Below are 17,674 nucleotides of genomic sequence, written 5' to 3' on the forward strand. Positions count from 1 at the left end.
TATATATATATATATATATATATATATATATATATATATATATATATATATAGTATATCCTTGTGTGTGTGTGTGTGTGTGTATATATATATATATATATATATATATATATATATATATATATATATATATATATGTATATATATATATATATATATATATATATATATATATATATATATATATAGATATATATATATATATATCCATATGAATATACATGTGTATGTAAATTAATATAGATATATGTATATATACATTTTTATCTATATATACATCTGTGTGTCCGTTAACTTATACATTTCCCAGACATGGACACTTACACATGCATATTGGATTTTATTTCTGCTTCAACAGCATACTATTGCCTTAGTCATTATGACACCGACACTTCTCTCCGGTGAACTTGTGATCAGTATATTGCACATTATACAGTGGACAGATGTCACACGTTTTTCATGTCTGGGGTGCCACTGCTAACTGGGATGTGATACAGTGTCATTCGACCTATTACTCATATGTGCAGCCTATTATTCCTGCTACTGTGTTTGTTTCTGTGCACATTCATATTATTACTGTTGATAGGATGTGTGTTTGTGTTACTGTGACTGTACGTCAACATATTGTTGTCTTCATGTAGTTGTGTCTTTCTGCTTTTCCCGGTTTGGGGTTGTCACAGCAGAACTCCGTTCCGCTCATGGGTGGCGTATAGATTTTACGTGCCAGGCTGCCAGCCCTGACGCACAATGTCCGACAACGGTATGCCCATTCACGCATGTCTCCACGCAAATGACGCTCTATCTAGGAATCACACCTACGTACTAGCTGACCTCCACGGGCCGCTCCATTGCACCCGGCACAACATACCCTAGCACTCCTGTGTCCATAATTGCATATCCATAGTTTCCATGCATAACAGTCATTATACACCTGATATCGCAGCCATGATGCACCTTTACACATTGCCCTCTCGTGAGCGTTGGAACCCTACACACATTTTGTAACGCTTCGTGTATTCACAGGCTCACCATCCATTCATATTTGCACATACGAGCCTTTCCTGGTGTTATGGATTACGAATGATTTGTGGGTTACAAGTGTAGGTGGTCGCAACATGTACTACATTCCATCTGTTTACAATGTTGACGTAGCATTTCAATGATGTTATTGCTACTGGTATAACCCTGCCTCTGGTGTGAAGAGCCGTGCTCTACTCACACTTGTGCAGCTTTATGTGACATACGCTCCGAGCACTTTATAATTCCTTACTTGCTCTGGATTCCCTTCACAAACCTTATGTTTGCTTTCGGCATTCCTTATATATATATATATATATATATATATATATATATATATATATATATATATGTATATGTATGTATACATATCTGTATGTATATATGTGTGTGTGTGTATATATATATATATATATATATATATATATATATATATTTATATATATGTGTATATATAGATAAATATGTAGATATATAATTGCATATTTCTGTTATGTCTGTGGATATTTATCTATACACACATCTATCTATATATATATATATATATATATATATAAAAGTTACAGCTGTACAAGACAGCATACATTTGCTATGCTAATAGCTGCGTACACCCACGCAGGTGCACTTGCATCTACATATTCTGAGTTACATATGTTTACAGACACTTCTTTGGGATTACATGTGCCTTATTCCTTATGAAAGTACCACTTTGATGGAATCCGGTTAACAGACCCATGCAAACGCGGTCACCTTTACATGTATAAATGTTGGCTTTACAGCACAGAGGCATTCATTACACAATTAATATGTGCTATAGTCGTACTTGAACCGGGAATGCCTTTACATTGTGCGGATGCTGTAACCACTACACTATTGTTCTGGCTCATTTATATGTATACCCATGGTTCATAGCTACTCTGACATACGCCTCACTGCTTCCCTTACACAGCAGGCATCCATTCTCCTGCTGGGAAAACCGCAGTACTACAATTAGGACATTCCCTGTTTTCTACTGCTCTGGACCTGTGCTGCATGTCTACTCACTCCAAGGATATTCAGAACTCCTACGCTTATAGTCCTCACACATACGCGTGTTTGATTTTGAGGGTGTTCATGTGCTGGTCCTGGTTAAGGCTCAGCTGACTGGTGACTAGAACTTCTCTGTCACTGTTCAAAGATCAGACATAGCACATGGACAGAGTTAGTTCAGATTTTAACATTCTAACTGTGTTTGCAGACGCTGTGGTTTTGGCACCTCTGACCACATTATTGGGTCGGTGCAACATAATTTAGGGTGGGGAGTGGTTCCACTACATAATGCAGGTTGGGGGGTGGTTTCCACATGCTTTCTTTCCCATTTGACTATTTCATTCATTTATAGATACAATGAATATTATTCTGGACATCAGTTATAAATTCACTACAAGTATGCAATAGTCCTGTCAACAGATGTGACGGTTGGTGTACTTATGTGTACAGACCTCTGTGATACTCGGGGACTCATTTCTACAGTGACAGGGACAAGGCTATGACAGCTCAGGGACAATCACGGACACTTCTACCGTATTAGTACTATTAACTTGGAACGTGTTGACAGATTCGTAATACTACTAATTTTTTGCAGTTAAATGTGTCTATTAACCTTCATTGTTGTAAGTAGTCATTCTCATTCAACACCTTTCCCCCAAAGGTCACTGGCTTTGTGAGTGGTTAATATGCTCTGACCATTGGTAGCATTGACATTGTCATATGTACAGGTTGGGATGTATTCTGGGGACTAGGGTTGCTACCTTTTCAAATGGCCAAGATGGAACATTTTCAGAACACACATCAGATTTTACAAGCCGACACATACCTACGGTCAGTACAAAGGATAGAACTTTACTTATTTGCCTACATAAAAGCCTATTGTTGTAGTGGTTTAGTTGCTTATTCTGTTTCTTTACACATTGCCCTCTCATGAGCGTTGGAACCCTACACACATTTTGTAACGCTTCGTGTATTCACAGGCTCACCATCCATTCATATTTGCACATACGAGCCTTTCCTGGTGTTATGGATTACGAATGATTTGTGGGTTACAAGTGTAGGTGGTCGCAACATGTACTACATTCCATCTGTTTACAATGTTGACGTAGCATTTCAATGATGTTATTGCTACTGGTATAACCCTGCCTCTGGTGTGAAGAGCCGTGCCCTACTCACACTTGTGCAGCTTTATGTGACATACGCTCCGAGCACTTTATAATTCCTTACTTGCTCTGGATTCCCTTCACAAACCTTATGTTTGCTTTCGTCTTTCGGCATTCCTTATATATATATATATATATATATATATATATATATATATATATATATATATATGTATGTATATATATCTGTATGTATATATGTGCGTGTGTGTGTATATATATATATATATATATATATATATATATATATATATATATATATATATATATGTGTATATATAGATAAATATGTAGATATATAATTGCATATTTCTGTTATGTCTGTGGATATTTATCTATACACACATCTATATATATATATATATATATATATATATATATATATATATAAAAGTTACAGCTGTACAAGACAGCATACATTTGCTATGCTAATAGCTGCGTACACCCACGCAGGTGCACTTGCATCTACGTATTCTGAGTTACATATGTTTACAGACACTTCTTTGGGATTACATGTGCCTTATTCCTTATGAAAGTACCACTTTGATGGAATCCGGTTAACAGACCCATGCAAACGCGGTCACCTTTACATGTATAAATGTTGGCTTTACAGCACAGAGGCATTCATTACACAATTAATATGTGCTATAGTCGTACTTGAACCGGGAATGCCTTTACATTGTGCGGATGCTGTAACCACTACACTATTGTTCTGGCTCATTTATATGTATACCCATGGTTCATAGCTACTCTGACATACGCCTCACTGCTTCCCTTTCACAGCAGGCATCCATTCTCCTGCTGGGAAAACCGCAGTACTACAATTAGGATATTCCCTGTTTTCTACTGCTCTGGACCTGTGCTGCATGTCTACTCACTCCAAGGATATTCAGAACTCCTACGCTTATAGTCCTCACACATACGCGTGTTTGATTGTGAGGGTGTTCATGTGCTGGTCTGGGTTAAGGCTCAGCCGACTGGTGATTAGAACTTCCCTGTCACTGTTCAAAGATCAGACATAGCACATGGACAGAGTTAGTTCAGATTTTAACATTCTAACTGTGTTTGCAGCCGCTGTGGTTTTGGCACCTCTGACCACATTATTGGGTCGGTGCAACATAATTTAGGGTGGGGAGTGGTTCCACTACATAATGCAGGTTGGGGGGTGGTTTCCACATGCTTTCTTTCCCATTTGACTATTTCATTCATTTATAGATACAATGCATATTATTCTGGACATCAGTTATAAATTCACTACAAGTATGCAATAGTCCTGTCAACAGATGTGACAGTTGGTTGGTGTACTTATGTGTACAGACCTCTGTGATACTCGGGGACTCATTTCTACAGTGACAGGGACAAGGCTATGACAGCTCAGGGACAATCACGGACACTTCTACCGTATTAGTACTATTAACTTGGAACGTGTTGACAGATTCGTAATACTACTAATTTTCTGCAGTTAAATGTGTCTATTAACCTTCATTGTTGTAAGTAGTCATTCTCATTCAACACCTTTCCCCCAAAGGTCACTGGCTTTGTGAGTGGTTAATATGCTCTGACCATTGGTAGCATTGACATTGTCATATGTACAGGTTGGGATGTATTCTGGGGACTAGGGTTGCCACTTTTTCAAATGGCCAAGATGGAACATTTTCAGAACACACATCAGATTTTACAAGCCGACACATACCTACGGTCAGTACAAAGGATAGAACTTTACTTATTTGCCTACATAAAAGCCTATTGTTGTAGTGGTTTAGTTGCTTATTCTGTTTCTTGTAACATTTAGGTATTTTAGATACTGAAAATAATTATTTTCTGAAACTATTACTTAACATATGGGACATAATTATGTCCTACAATCCCAGGACATTTGCCATTTGTAATGTATTTTGTCAGGACACAACTGTCCAAAGAGGGAAGGTCCCTCGCAAAGCGGGACAGATGGTAACCCTACTGCGGCCGCCAGATTGTTTGGGCCAACACATAGCCACGGTCAGTGCAGGTTTAGAACATTCATTTGTTTCCTAGCTGTGAGCCTTATACCTTTGGCACTTTTGTTGTTTGCCTGTTTCTTCTATGAATTATGTTTATTCTATCCTGACGTGACCGCTTTAGGCAACTGTTACATGCAGTATGGTACATAGTTTTTTCCTACAATCACAGGACATTTGGCATTGTATCATTGTTGGTCAGGTCACACCTACACACACATTAATTGTCCCTCACACAGTAGATCAGGGGGTATCCTGTTTACGTCAGTGCCTTCATCACTCTTATACCATGTGCCACTATGCGAGTGTGTGCAATATATTCTCCCGCTTATTTGTGTCGGGATACGTGCGTCACGGGCATGTGTTTGATCCTGGGTAGTAGGTTCTGCATGACCATCTAGGGCTGGACAGTCTCGTGCATCACTACTGCACATTCCAACTTGTGTCCAGATATCTACAGGACTGGACTTTGTGTCATCATACCCATTCTAATGTTTACACAGGTTAATTATCCCATGAGGGATATCCCAAAAATTGAACAAGACCAAAACAAGACAAATATCGACCATTCTTCTGGCGTTATAAAAATGTGCTGGGGGTTCTACATGCAAGGGATGCATAGTTTGCAACCCTGAAACTGCCTAGGGTGACACTACCTACTACATATGCGTAGTGGTCACTATGTGTAGATGTGGCTGCACCAAACCAGTAGGCCAAGTATGGCTGGATTTGGTAAACGTTCAGGTATGGGAGCGGGCTGTGTGCTCTGGAGGGGATGCTGGGTAGTCTATTATGCATCCAGGTGTGTTGCATTTGATATGGCCTGTTCCATCAGGACCAATCTGTGGGTATGTGCCGGTGACATGTCTATACATTTGTATCGCACATTTTAATATTCATATGTTTGTGGAATTGTGTTCTACAGTATGGCCTGTCTGGTTGTATTGCAGATGTGTATACATGTTTTTGTGTTTCTTTCTGCTTCACCGACTGCTCCCTCATACACCTCCGGTTCACCTATTCTGCATACGACACAGTGTCGCCTTGGAGGATTATGCCATTACCCACCCCCCCACACACACACATATTCCTGACACTCCATCCATCACTGCTTTGGTTGATGGCCCATGACATGGTCAAGGTAACACACTGCATACCCTACATATGTCAGGTACCTGTATGGTTGTGTGTACTACCCTGCCATGTTTGACTTTCCACATGCTATACCTCACGCACATAGGTACATGCCCATACTTAACTTTCATGACATGGTTGGTACACCCGGGTAATACCTGTTCAACTGTGACACATCCTGACAAGTTCAGCTTGGACCACTGATGCGCGGATTTTGGCCGACTGTTCTAATCATTGGTAGGATGCCACCTTTTCCTATGTCCAGGATGGGATATATTCCGGACACATATCCGAATGTACTGGACAACACGCACCCACAGTCAACGGTATGGATAATACTGTTCCTTTCAGCCTACATGTTGCCTTATTGTTGTAGCAGTTTATATGCTCCTTCTGTTTTGTTTACATGCTTATTCTATTTCCTGTCAAATTTGGTATGTGAAATACAGACATACCTATTGCATGTGACTATTACATGAGGTGTGGGATAAAATTCGGTCATACGGTCGCTAGATATGTACATTTATCGTATTTTTTGTTATGGATACATCTGCCCAGCTGTGTACCCTCCCTCACAATATGGGTCAGCTGGTGACCCTGACCATTTGGCTGGACGTACCTATTGGCGGTGCGCTAACATATGATGCATTTCACTTCCACTTGGTAAAACTATCTACACTGCGTTGGACTATGGGCACACGGTTTTCAATGTCATTTGTTCATGGGCTAGGGATCCTTTATTCCCTACCATGCATTTGTGTTTGCTTCTTCATTTTGTGTTCGCAGTAACTGTCTTGCATGCTTTGCATACATTTCAGTATCCATGGACACTGACAGATGTGATTACTATTGCTTGCAATTTGTTATATGCAAGCATTTTAGGTTGTACGTCGGCAGCTGACATTTCCATGCCTCCGTGCGGCACTTTGACACACCCTATGCACTCGCACTCCTTTCCTATGCACGTGGCTGTGGTGGCAGCGCACCTTCATTAATATGCATTTGGCACTACTGCGCCATCTTCAGGACGCATGGTCGGCGCAAGCCTAACGCCAGCCTTGCGACGAGCTTCATGAATCCCAGGGATAAATTTATATTCAGGTTTGTGTTTCTGGGCCTAGTTGTTTGTTTGCAGAGGATGTGTATTCTGAGCACATTTTCCAGGACATCTTAGTTTAGCAAAAGCCATTTTCCACTTCAGTAAGAGTGTAGTGGTCATGGTCATTGGCTGGTTAGGGTTGCCTGGTCTAGGTCTTGGAATATGCACCTCATTGGTTCTTTTGAGCTTTCTTTTAAAGTTGTTTCAGGTTTCAACCTTCTGTTACTTAAGAAGTTACCTTGTGAGTGTTTCTATCATTTCACACAGAGCTAAATGGAGGAGGAGCACTGACCAAAACTCTGATCTATGATATATAGCAATAAGTATCCTGCTTTTTTTTTGCTTATTTTTACTAGTTATTGCTTATTCTAGATATTTTATAACACTTTTTATTGCCTGCTACATACTTTGTATTGTATTTCATAGCTATAAACTAATCTGCATGGTTGTACTAAAATTGCCTGTCGCATAGGGCCTAATAAATAAGGTTTTACTGGTGCATTGTTTGTAAATCTTTTCTAGCTAGTTTTACTGTGTCTAAGGTACTAACTGGAAATTGTCACTATTTTTTAAACATCGGTTTGTTTGTTCTAATTTATTGCCAAGGAGTGTATCATATAACTGATTTTTTGCAGTTAAAAGCATTCTCTAGAGTCTCCTTGCTTCTTTATCTGTTTAAAACTTTAATTTAGTGGCTCACTGCTATTTTTCTTCTGTGATAAACATTTCTGTAGTGTTTTCTGCCTAAAATAAGTTTCCTAACCTCCTTCCCTATTAGTATCTTTTTCTTATACTTGGTGGCTTTGCAGTTGCCTGCCCCTACTGTAAATTTGATCTGGGACACTCCTCCCAGTTTAGTGTCATTAGTTCATTTTATCTAATACAGAGATAACATTTGAGAAGGCCAAACCGCTTAGGTTCTTAACCCTGAATTATCTTCTGTTCCTCCTTTCTCCCTTTCCACTTTACTAAAAAAAACTCTTTGCTAGAATCTACCATTATTAAAATCTCCTTGTGTTCTGACTGAGTGTGCTTCTTAAACAATCTGGAAATATAGAGCTGATAAGTATTTTTTGGCACTTTTTAACTGTTCAGAGTTGAATAAAACAATAATTGAATTGATTTCAGAATACCGTTTGAATAAATTGCATTTATTTAAACTGTGGTTGCTTTAATATTGCTACAATGCAAGTGTTCTAACTAGCACTGCATTTGAATTGTTTTTAGGGCTGTGTTAGCTGATTTTCTTTAAAAATAAAGTTCTAAGCCTGTCTCCTGCCTTTCCTATAACTAGTCTAGTCCAGATACAGATTTGCTGTATCCAGGCCTTTTTGTAAGCTTCTGAGCCCTCCACAAAGACTTTCTGTGTTGCAGGGAAAACTTCTAGCATATCAGTGGGAGTGGTAAGAACCAGGTAGCCTATCTACCATAATAGGAGTGGTGTCTGGCCCAGAAATTACACTTTATTGGCCATTTGGGCAGTTTTTCTCTCTCTTTCAACTTTCTGGTTTAAAAGCCTGTGTTTGCACTTGTTTCCCACATTTCCTATAACTAGTCTAGGCCAGATAGAGATTTGTTGTATCCAGGACTGTTTGTAAGCTTCTGAGTGGTGCCAAAAAGTCTACTCTTCAATTTTTCCATTAGATCTGCTAGTTCTATACTCTCCTGCACTTTTTCTATCTTATTAGTTTAGCACTTTACCAGACTTCTTGTAGCAATTATTGTAGCACACAAAAGTGCTACCAGCACTAAATATTTTACAAGGAAACAGCTCCAGTACTTATTTTTAATGACCACACTTCCAGGCATGTCTAAAGGTCAGTTCCCTGTGCTTTCTCCTATTAACCTGGTGAACTTGGGCATCCTGAGGTAATGTAGCAACTACCTCATGTACAATGACAACCCTCTCCTCTTACCTCCCAACACTCAGACTTCTGAGAGATGCCCTTATATATCCAAATTGGAAGCCACACACTCTCCAGCCAAGCCCGGAATAGCTGGTCAAGAGGAGAAGGTCAACACTTGCACCACACCACATGGAACACATAGCCATCCAGAACACACATCAGCACTGCCTTCACATAAAAACACAAACCACACACCCACATTCGTGGAGGCTCTCAATAAAAATCTACTCAAACAGCAGAGTCCTCCAAGGCAGAAACACACTCAACCACCACACAACACTAAGCATGAGACACATAACTCTCCTAAACAGTGTGCCATTCAACCAAAGCCCCTAAGACAAAACAGCATGCCCAACACACTAGTCATGGGTGACTTGATAGTGAGGCATGCTGATGTCCCACTCACTAGGCTGAATAAAAAGAAAGTAACAGTCAGCTGTCTGTCAGGTGCCAGGATCCACAACATAATGCATGCACTCAAGTCCCTCAACAGCAGGTACAAATATGACTCTGTCATTGTACATGTGGGTGTGAATGACCTGAGATATACCTCCCTGGACTACATGAAAAGAGACATGGAGGAGCTCTCGGATAATGTAGCCCAGGAGGGTATAACCCTAACCCTGAGCAGCATCCTACCATCACCCAGAATAATATGATAGTACAAGCAAAAAATGACTGATTTTAACAATTGGCTAAGTTTCTGGTATCATTCCAAGGGGATACAGTATCTGTCTGCCTAGGATGACATGACTAACAGACCTCGATGCTTTGCCAAAGATGGCCTGCATCTGTCACACTTGGGCTTCTGGATACTGGCCAAGGCTCTTGCCACCCCTATAGTGTTTTTTAGGCTGTGTTCCAAACACTAAATTACCACTGTAGCAGCTACAAACAAATGCAATCTTAGCGTCATGCTGCTCAATGCTAGAAGTTTAAATCTCAAAATGCACTCACTCAAAGCACTCCTTAAAATGGGGGACATTGACATTTGTGCTGTAACAGAGACCTGGTTCAAAGCAGCAGAAAGCACCCTTGCACTACCAGGCTATAACTCATTCAACATCTTTCAGCCGCAGAACTTGGACTGAAGCTCCAAAGGCAGTGGTGTTTCCATATTCATAAAGGATGCACACACATTCAGACTGGTAACCTAACATAACACATCAGAGATACTTCAGGTGCAGAAAACATTGGGCAAGACAGTGATTCAGGTCTTAGTCTGCTATAGGTTCCCAGCCATGTCCCAAGACTGATACTTCATGTACCTAAGCACCCTGGAGAATATTAGCGCCCAACCTAACACTCTCATACTGGGCAACTTCAACTACCCCTCCATTAACTGGGAAAACTACTCATGTGCCAATACACTTGCCCAACGTTTCCTGGAATTCATTAATTCCAATGCCTTGGACCAGCTCATTCTTACCCCCACTAGAGGTACCAACATCCTTGACTTGGTCATTACTAACATGGGCAACCTTTGCTCTACACCAATAGTCAACTCCTCCCTGGTTAGATCCGACCACAAACTAATCACCTTGGAAATCCACCCCCCACCGCAAAGGTAACCACCATGAAAAACTACTCCAAAGCTAACTTTGGGCTCCTTAAAACAGAGGTGGCTAACTTCATGGCACCAATGCAAATGGAGAATAGTTGCATGACCACTGAATCATATGCCAATGCACTGTTCAAACACGTACACAGATGTATGGATCTCACTATACCCGATAGAACCAAGATGCTCTCCTCCAAAAAAGGAAGCAAGCCAATCTGGTGGTCCCCTACCATAAACAAACTCTACAACAGAAGGAAGAAACTGTTGCCGAATAGGGTGAAGTCCCAAGACTGGAAAAACTCCCTTATCAGCCTCAACAAAAAGTTGAGATCCCTCATCAAATCCTCTAAAGCTAGCTATGAATACAGAATTGCAGCAGATAGAAAAGACAACCACAAGACCTTCTATAGTTATGTAAAAAATCTCCACAGCAATACCCAGATTTGCTCTAAGCTACTGCACAATGGTACATCATATACTGAGCCAACAGATATTGCCAATATGCTGGCCGACAGATTCAGTACCAACTTTACCCCTTTCCCTCCCCCAAAGGACCAATCACAATACCAGTAGATTGCCAGTCACCCAGTATTACTGCTGCACAGGTTAAAACATCACTGTCCAAGGCCAAGAATACAGCTTCTATGGGTCCTGACAATATCCCTGTCTGTGCTCTACATGAACTACAGACTGAACTGACACCACACCTGTGTGCCCTATTCAATCACAGCCTCACCTCAGGCTTTGTCCCTACCAAATGGTGCACTGCTACAGTCATCCCTCTCCACAAAGGAACTATTGCCCCATTAGCCTGATGAGTCTGATATGCAAAGCTATAGAATGCATCATCATGGACCTAATAAACAAGGATATAGGGAATATCTAAACTCTGGATTGGTTTTGTGAAGGGCATATCATGCCTGGTCAACCTGGTCGACTTCTTTGAGTCAGTCACCAGAGCTGTGGATGAAGGCAAGCTGGTTCATACAGCCTACCTTGATCTGGCCAAGGCCTTTGACACCATTCTGCATGCAGGAATCATAGAAAACCTCACTAAGCTAGGCATCAACCCCTATATCACTAGGTGGGTTGCAAACTGGCTCACAGATAGAACCCACAGTGTAAAAGAAGCTGACTCTAAGTCAGACTGCTGACCAGTCATGAGTGGAGCCCCACTGTGTTCTGTCCTGGGTCCACTCCTGTTTGGTATCTACTTCTCTGAAGTCCAAGCCAACATGAAGGGACTCTGGCTGACAAAGTTCAAAGACGATTGCAAGTTGGGAGCTATTATTAACTCCCCAAGTGATGTTGACATCCTGCAGAAAGGCCTGACTGAGACCAACTACTGGTGTCAGAACCATGGCCTTAAGCTCATTGACAAAAAATGTGTCACATCCACTTTGGGAGAAACTCATTTCTCATGAATTACTACATCAATGGTAGTCCACTGAACACAGAAGGTGTTATAAGAGATCTGGGAACACAGGCTGACAGCAACCTCTCTTTTGATCACCACATTGCCACTGTGGTCAGTAAGTCCTTCTATGTGGCACATCTCATTACTAAGAGTTTTGCATCCAGGAAGAAAGAGGTCATTGTCTCCCTCTACTCTTCCCTCATTAGGCCAACCATCGAGTACAATGCTCCATTTGGCATGTACGTCACTAGACACCTGCAACAACTGGAGAGGCCACAAAAGTACCTCACAAAGATAATCCTAGGCCTTAAACACTTGTCCTATATAGACAGACTAAAAAAACTCCAATTATTCTCTGTCTCATATTACCTAATTAGAGGCGATCTCTGTTTGACTTGCAAAGTCATGTCTGACCCAGCTCTGTTAGAAATGCTACATCTAAAGAAATCCCAATCCCTTCACACCACACCCTCCAGAGACCTCAACTTCATTACCACAATCAACAGAACGTGCTGGAGGGACAGGTTCATAACCCAGAGACTGCCCATGCCATGGAATAGACTTCCCATACATGTCAAACAGAACACCTCACTGGCCCTCTTCAAGAGAAATCTTGATGAGTGGATGGGAAATAGAAAATTCACCCCGGGGATCTCTCCAGGGCCGATAACCTAGTACACACCTATGAACCTACACACATAAATATATATATATATATATATATATATATATATATATATATATATATATATACACAATCCATATATAAAAATAAAATAAGCTAATATAGTCATGATTGGAATACAGGTGATCAATAAGCACTCATTGATATTTCAACCCATCACACACACTCCACATTCAATTGAAACACAATCATTGATGACGACAGTCTGTACTGCTATGTTATACTCACACATATGCACACACATGCCTTTGCACATACACATAATAGTAAATGCTTAAAAGGATTTTTCCAGGTGAGCAAGAAATCTCTCACTAATTTTATATATACCAACTCCAAGTTGCCACAACAGCTGTACTGCTGTCACACACAGGTAACAGCTGGCAGCTTTTGATTCACTGATGAACATGTTTGATAAGTGTTCCCCTCAAATGTTTTGGGGCACAACTGTTCAACCACCTATGTCTTCAATCCTTTGAATGGGATCCATATGTGTGTGTGTGTGTGTGTGTGTGTGTGTGCGTGTGTGTGTGTGTGTGTGTGTGTGTGTGTCTGTGTGTGTGTGTGTGTATGTGTGTGTGTGTGTGAGCATGTGTGTGTGTGTGTGTGTGTGTATGTGTGTGTGTGTGTACGTGCATGTGTGTCTGTGTATGTCTGTGTCTGTGATTTTAAATCAGCAGAAATGGTAAGCCCAAGTTTGGAAGAGTAACAATTTAAGTTGTTAGTTTAGCCTAATGTGTATGCTGTTTTATGTAATACTGGATGATGATATTTCAAATATGATATGGTGAAGATGCAGAAGCACATTAAACACTGTACAGCCTTGTTTCCTACAGGGCTTCTAAGTGAATTATGAGGGAGTATTTCAAAAGACTGCTGCAGTACACCAGTACTGCTGGATAATACTTCATGCAGGGATAACTCTAATGAAAACTAGCCACATGCTCTGCTTTTCAGCTTTACACCAGGATTGAAGTAGTGTGGTAGAGCAACTGAAAAATGCTATTTTAGAAAGGAGCAATGAGAAACAATCTTCATATTTTATAGACTATACCCATCTGTTAGTGACACAGAAGGGAAGTACTGCAAGGTTGTGTGTGTGTGTGTGTGTGTGTGTGTGTGTGTGTGTGTGTGTGTGTGTGTGTGTGTGTGTGTGTGTGTGTGTGTGTGTGTTTGTGTGTTGGGGGCAGGGTTGACAGGCATCCCTATTTCAGTGGGATTGTCCCGAGATCAACACAGAAATCAGAAATCCCGGGTCCCGTTTAAGCTGTAAAAATCCAGATGGCGAATTTGGCGATGTGAAGTGAGTGACTTCCTGTATGTTGCCTGGTTGTGCGCTTGTCTTGTACGTACATACGTACCCTTTTTTCACAAGTTTCTCGTCATCCTGTGCATGGGTGGGTGTGATAAGGCTGCATGTTCCGTTCTGCTCTGCTGTGTCATGCTAGCTACTACGAGTGAGCTACCCATTTACACAGTGAGTAAAACCTTACATATTTTGTATTGTTATTCAATGGAGAGACTATTTATTTGTGTGTTAATCAGAATTGGAGCACAGACAGGGTTGCCAGATTTCTGACTGGCCAAGTAGGGACTAAAAAAAAAAAAAATGCGGAACTCAGGCCAATCAAAAATAAATAAACACAGACCTACTTCTGTTTAATGCAAAACATCGCAGTTCCGCATTACACAGAAGTAGTTCTGTTTTGCGATGTTTTGATTGGCCCATATACCGGCATACATGCCAATCAAAAATCGCTAAACACAGAGCTTCGTTTAATGCGGAACTTCCGCATTAAACACAAGGAGCTCCGTGTTTAGCGATTTTGATTGACCCATATGCCGGTATACGGGCCAATCAAAAAAAAAAAAAAAACAAAGCGGAGGCTGCCCGGGATTTAAACCAGCAGGGCGGGACTCGGGATCAGGCTGCTGATCTCGGGACAGTCCCGCCCAAATAGGGACGTCTGGCAACCCTGATAAAGACTGAGCACATGTCAGCCTGACTGCCATTTTGTAGTTAGCTGTTGAGATGTAAGCATGTATGCATGTAAACTGTGTTTGTTAACTAGTTTGTTTGTATTTAATGATGCTGCTATCCATCATGATGTGTTTGTATGTATTAAAGCATCTGCATGAAACTTTAAGCCTTGAGGTGAATGAGTGGCATGGTGTCAGAATGGGATCCAGAAGCAAGACCAAGAGACACGCAGCTAATATACAAGAGTAATCATCCCTAAAAAATGAGCATGCTTTGCAAAACAGGTCAGAAATGAATTTCAAGTATTACAACTTGCTTAGCACTATTTCTTTTTGCATAATATGAAACAAGGAGTGCAGAACTCTCTAAATATTTTTTACATAGACAGATATGTACGATATTGATAAAAATATTCAAATTACTACAGAAAATGTTTGAAATAAGGTTCAAATTGCATAAAACAAATAAAATAAGGGGAAATGACCACATTTTTGCAAATAATGTGCATTTTTCATGTTAAGCAAAGATATTCGAGTTATCAGAAGTGTATAAAGTGTTCACATGTTTGTGCAGTGTTACAGTAAAGCTATTTCACAAATTACATTCACTACAAAGCATATTTCATAAAGTACAGCCATTACATAGAATATTTCACAAAGTACAGTATTTCGAAGAGTTTATTGGGCAGATGAATGTTGTTGCAAAGCTTATAGAACTGTTTTTTGTATATAATTACAAGGGCTTTATTTTCAGTATGTTTGTGTATACTTTGTGGGCATGGGAGATGGATTTTGAAAACCCTGTGCACTTGTGATTGGCAGTAATATTGCAGAGAATTGGAGAGTGTTTCAGCAAGAGTACATTTTCATACAGGCTGCATTTTTTTTTTTGATAAAGATGACCATACAAAGGCATTTATTCTGCTTAATTTAGCTGGGTCAGAAGCCATAGAAAGTGAAGGCTCACTTGTGTATGTACCGGCTATCTATACTGGAGAGGAGAAAACCATCATATTGTTGTACCGGCTAAGTCAAGGGAGGACCCACAGTACTTAAAACGTAAATTCAGAGAAATGTGCAACTCCCAGACAAATGTTACTATGGGAAAGCACTTATTTTGCAAAAGGGATCAAAAACATTGCAAAACTTTTGCAGCATATATAGCTGACCTGAGAAATAAGGCTAAAATGTGCAGATTTGATGACTTAAGGGATGAGTTAATAAAGGACAGACGTGTGTGATATAAAAGACAATGCTGTGGGAAAAATTTCTTTTTGTAACAGTGATTTAACTTTGAATAAGGCCATTGAGATTTGTCAGATATATGAGCTCACGGAAAGGCACACAAATATGCTTACAAATGAGGACAGCTCAAAAAGGCACAGTGATAAAGCTCATGTTAATAGTATAAAGCACATTATTAAAAGAAATAATTCAGCAGAACGGCAGTTCTAAAACTCCAATAAACAAACAAAAAGAACAAAAACAAAAAGAACGCCTTGGACCACGGTCTTCTCCTCTATAGTGTCAACACCAAAATCACGTGGTCCAAGGCGTTCTTTTTGTTTGTACATTATTAAAAGAAACAGGCCCAAGCACATGCAGCAACTGTAACCCCTGCAGCACTCACTGGTAAACACCAGAACTTTCTAGCACATTCCAGACCACACAGTCTCAGTGAAGCACAAGAGTGAGTCAGCAAACTCAAAGCATGGGGCCCACCCACTTTCATTGCCAACTGTCGTAATTGTGGTGGAAGCCATAAATCTAAAAGGGAGAAATGTTTAGCTTTTGGTCAACAATGCCACAAATGCAATACATGGAATAATTTTAAAAGGTTTTATAAATCAAAAGGCCCACATACTTTTATCAAAAGGGAACATTGAGTTGATCAGTTAGAGAGTGGCAAGCCTACTCTTTATGTTGATGGTGTGTCCGTACTTCATGAAACAGTCAATGCAGTAGATTTAAGGGCCAAGAATGAAGAATTTTTACTGTTTGGATAAATGGCATACCCACGGAGCTCAAAGTTGATAGAGGTTCCAAGTGCAATGTTATGTTAGCAGAAACACTTGCCAGAGTATGTCAAGATGAAAGGCTTGATTTGGCAAGGTGTACGAAACTTATTGCTTATGGAGGTGAAGAAATTCAAACTGAAGGATCAGTCGTGCTTTCATGTTACTCTGCTGAAGAAGCTATGACTTATTATTTTATGTGGTCAAGAGGTATGTCCAGTCATTATTAGGGCTCAGAGACAGTTTGCAAATGGGACTGCTTTCATTTAATAAGGAAGTCCACCAAGTTAGCTTAAAAGACCACTACTCTAATTTTGCCCAGCATATTTTTTCAACCTATGCAGATCTTTTACAAGATGAACTAGGCAAACGTCCAGTTGTGTCCTCCATGAGGTTAGATCCAGAGGTCAATCCACTTATCAGGCCAACACAAAAAGTTCCAATAGTCATGCCGGACATAGTGAAAGCCGAGTTAGATAAAATGGTATGACAAGGTGTGATTTGTTGATTGGGTATCTTCCATGGTGGTAGCTCATAAGAAAAGCTCAGATGATATCAGAATATGTATTGATCCACAAGATTTGAACGAAGCTCTAAAAAGACCTCATCATCCAATGCACACAGTCGAAGAAGTCGCAGCTTTAATGCCAAATACCATTATTTTTCTGCCCTAG

The sequence above is a fragment of the Protopterus annectens genome, chromosome 10.part0, assembly GCF_019279795.1.
Source record: "Protopterus annectens isolate FY-2018-M chromosome 10.part0, PAN1.0, whole genome shotgun sequence".
NCBI classification, from domain to species: domain Eukaryota; kingdom Metazoa; phylum Chordata; order Ceratodontiformes; family Protopteridae; genus Protopterus; species Protopterus annectens.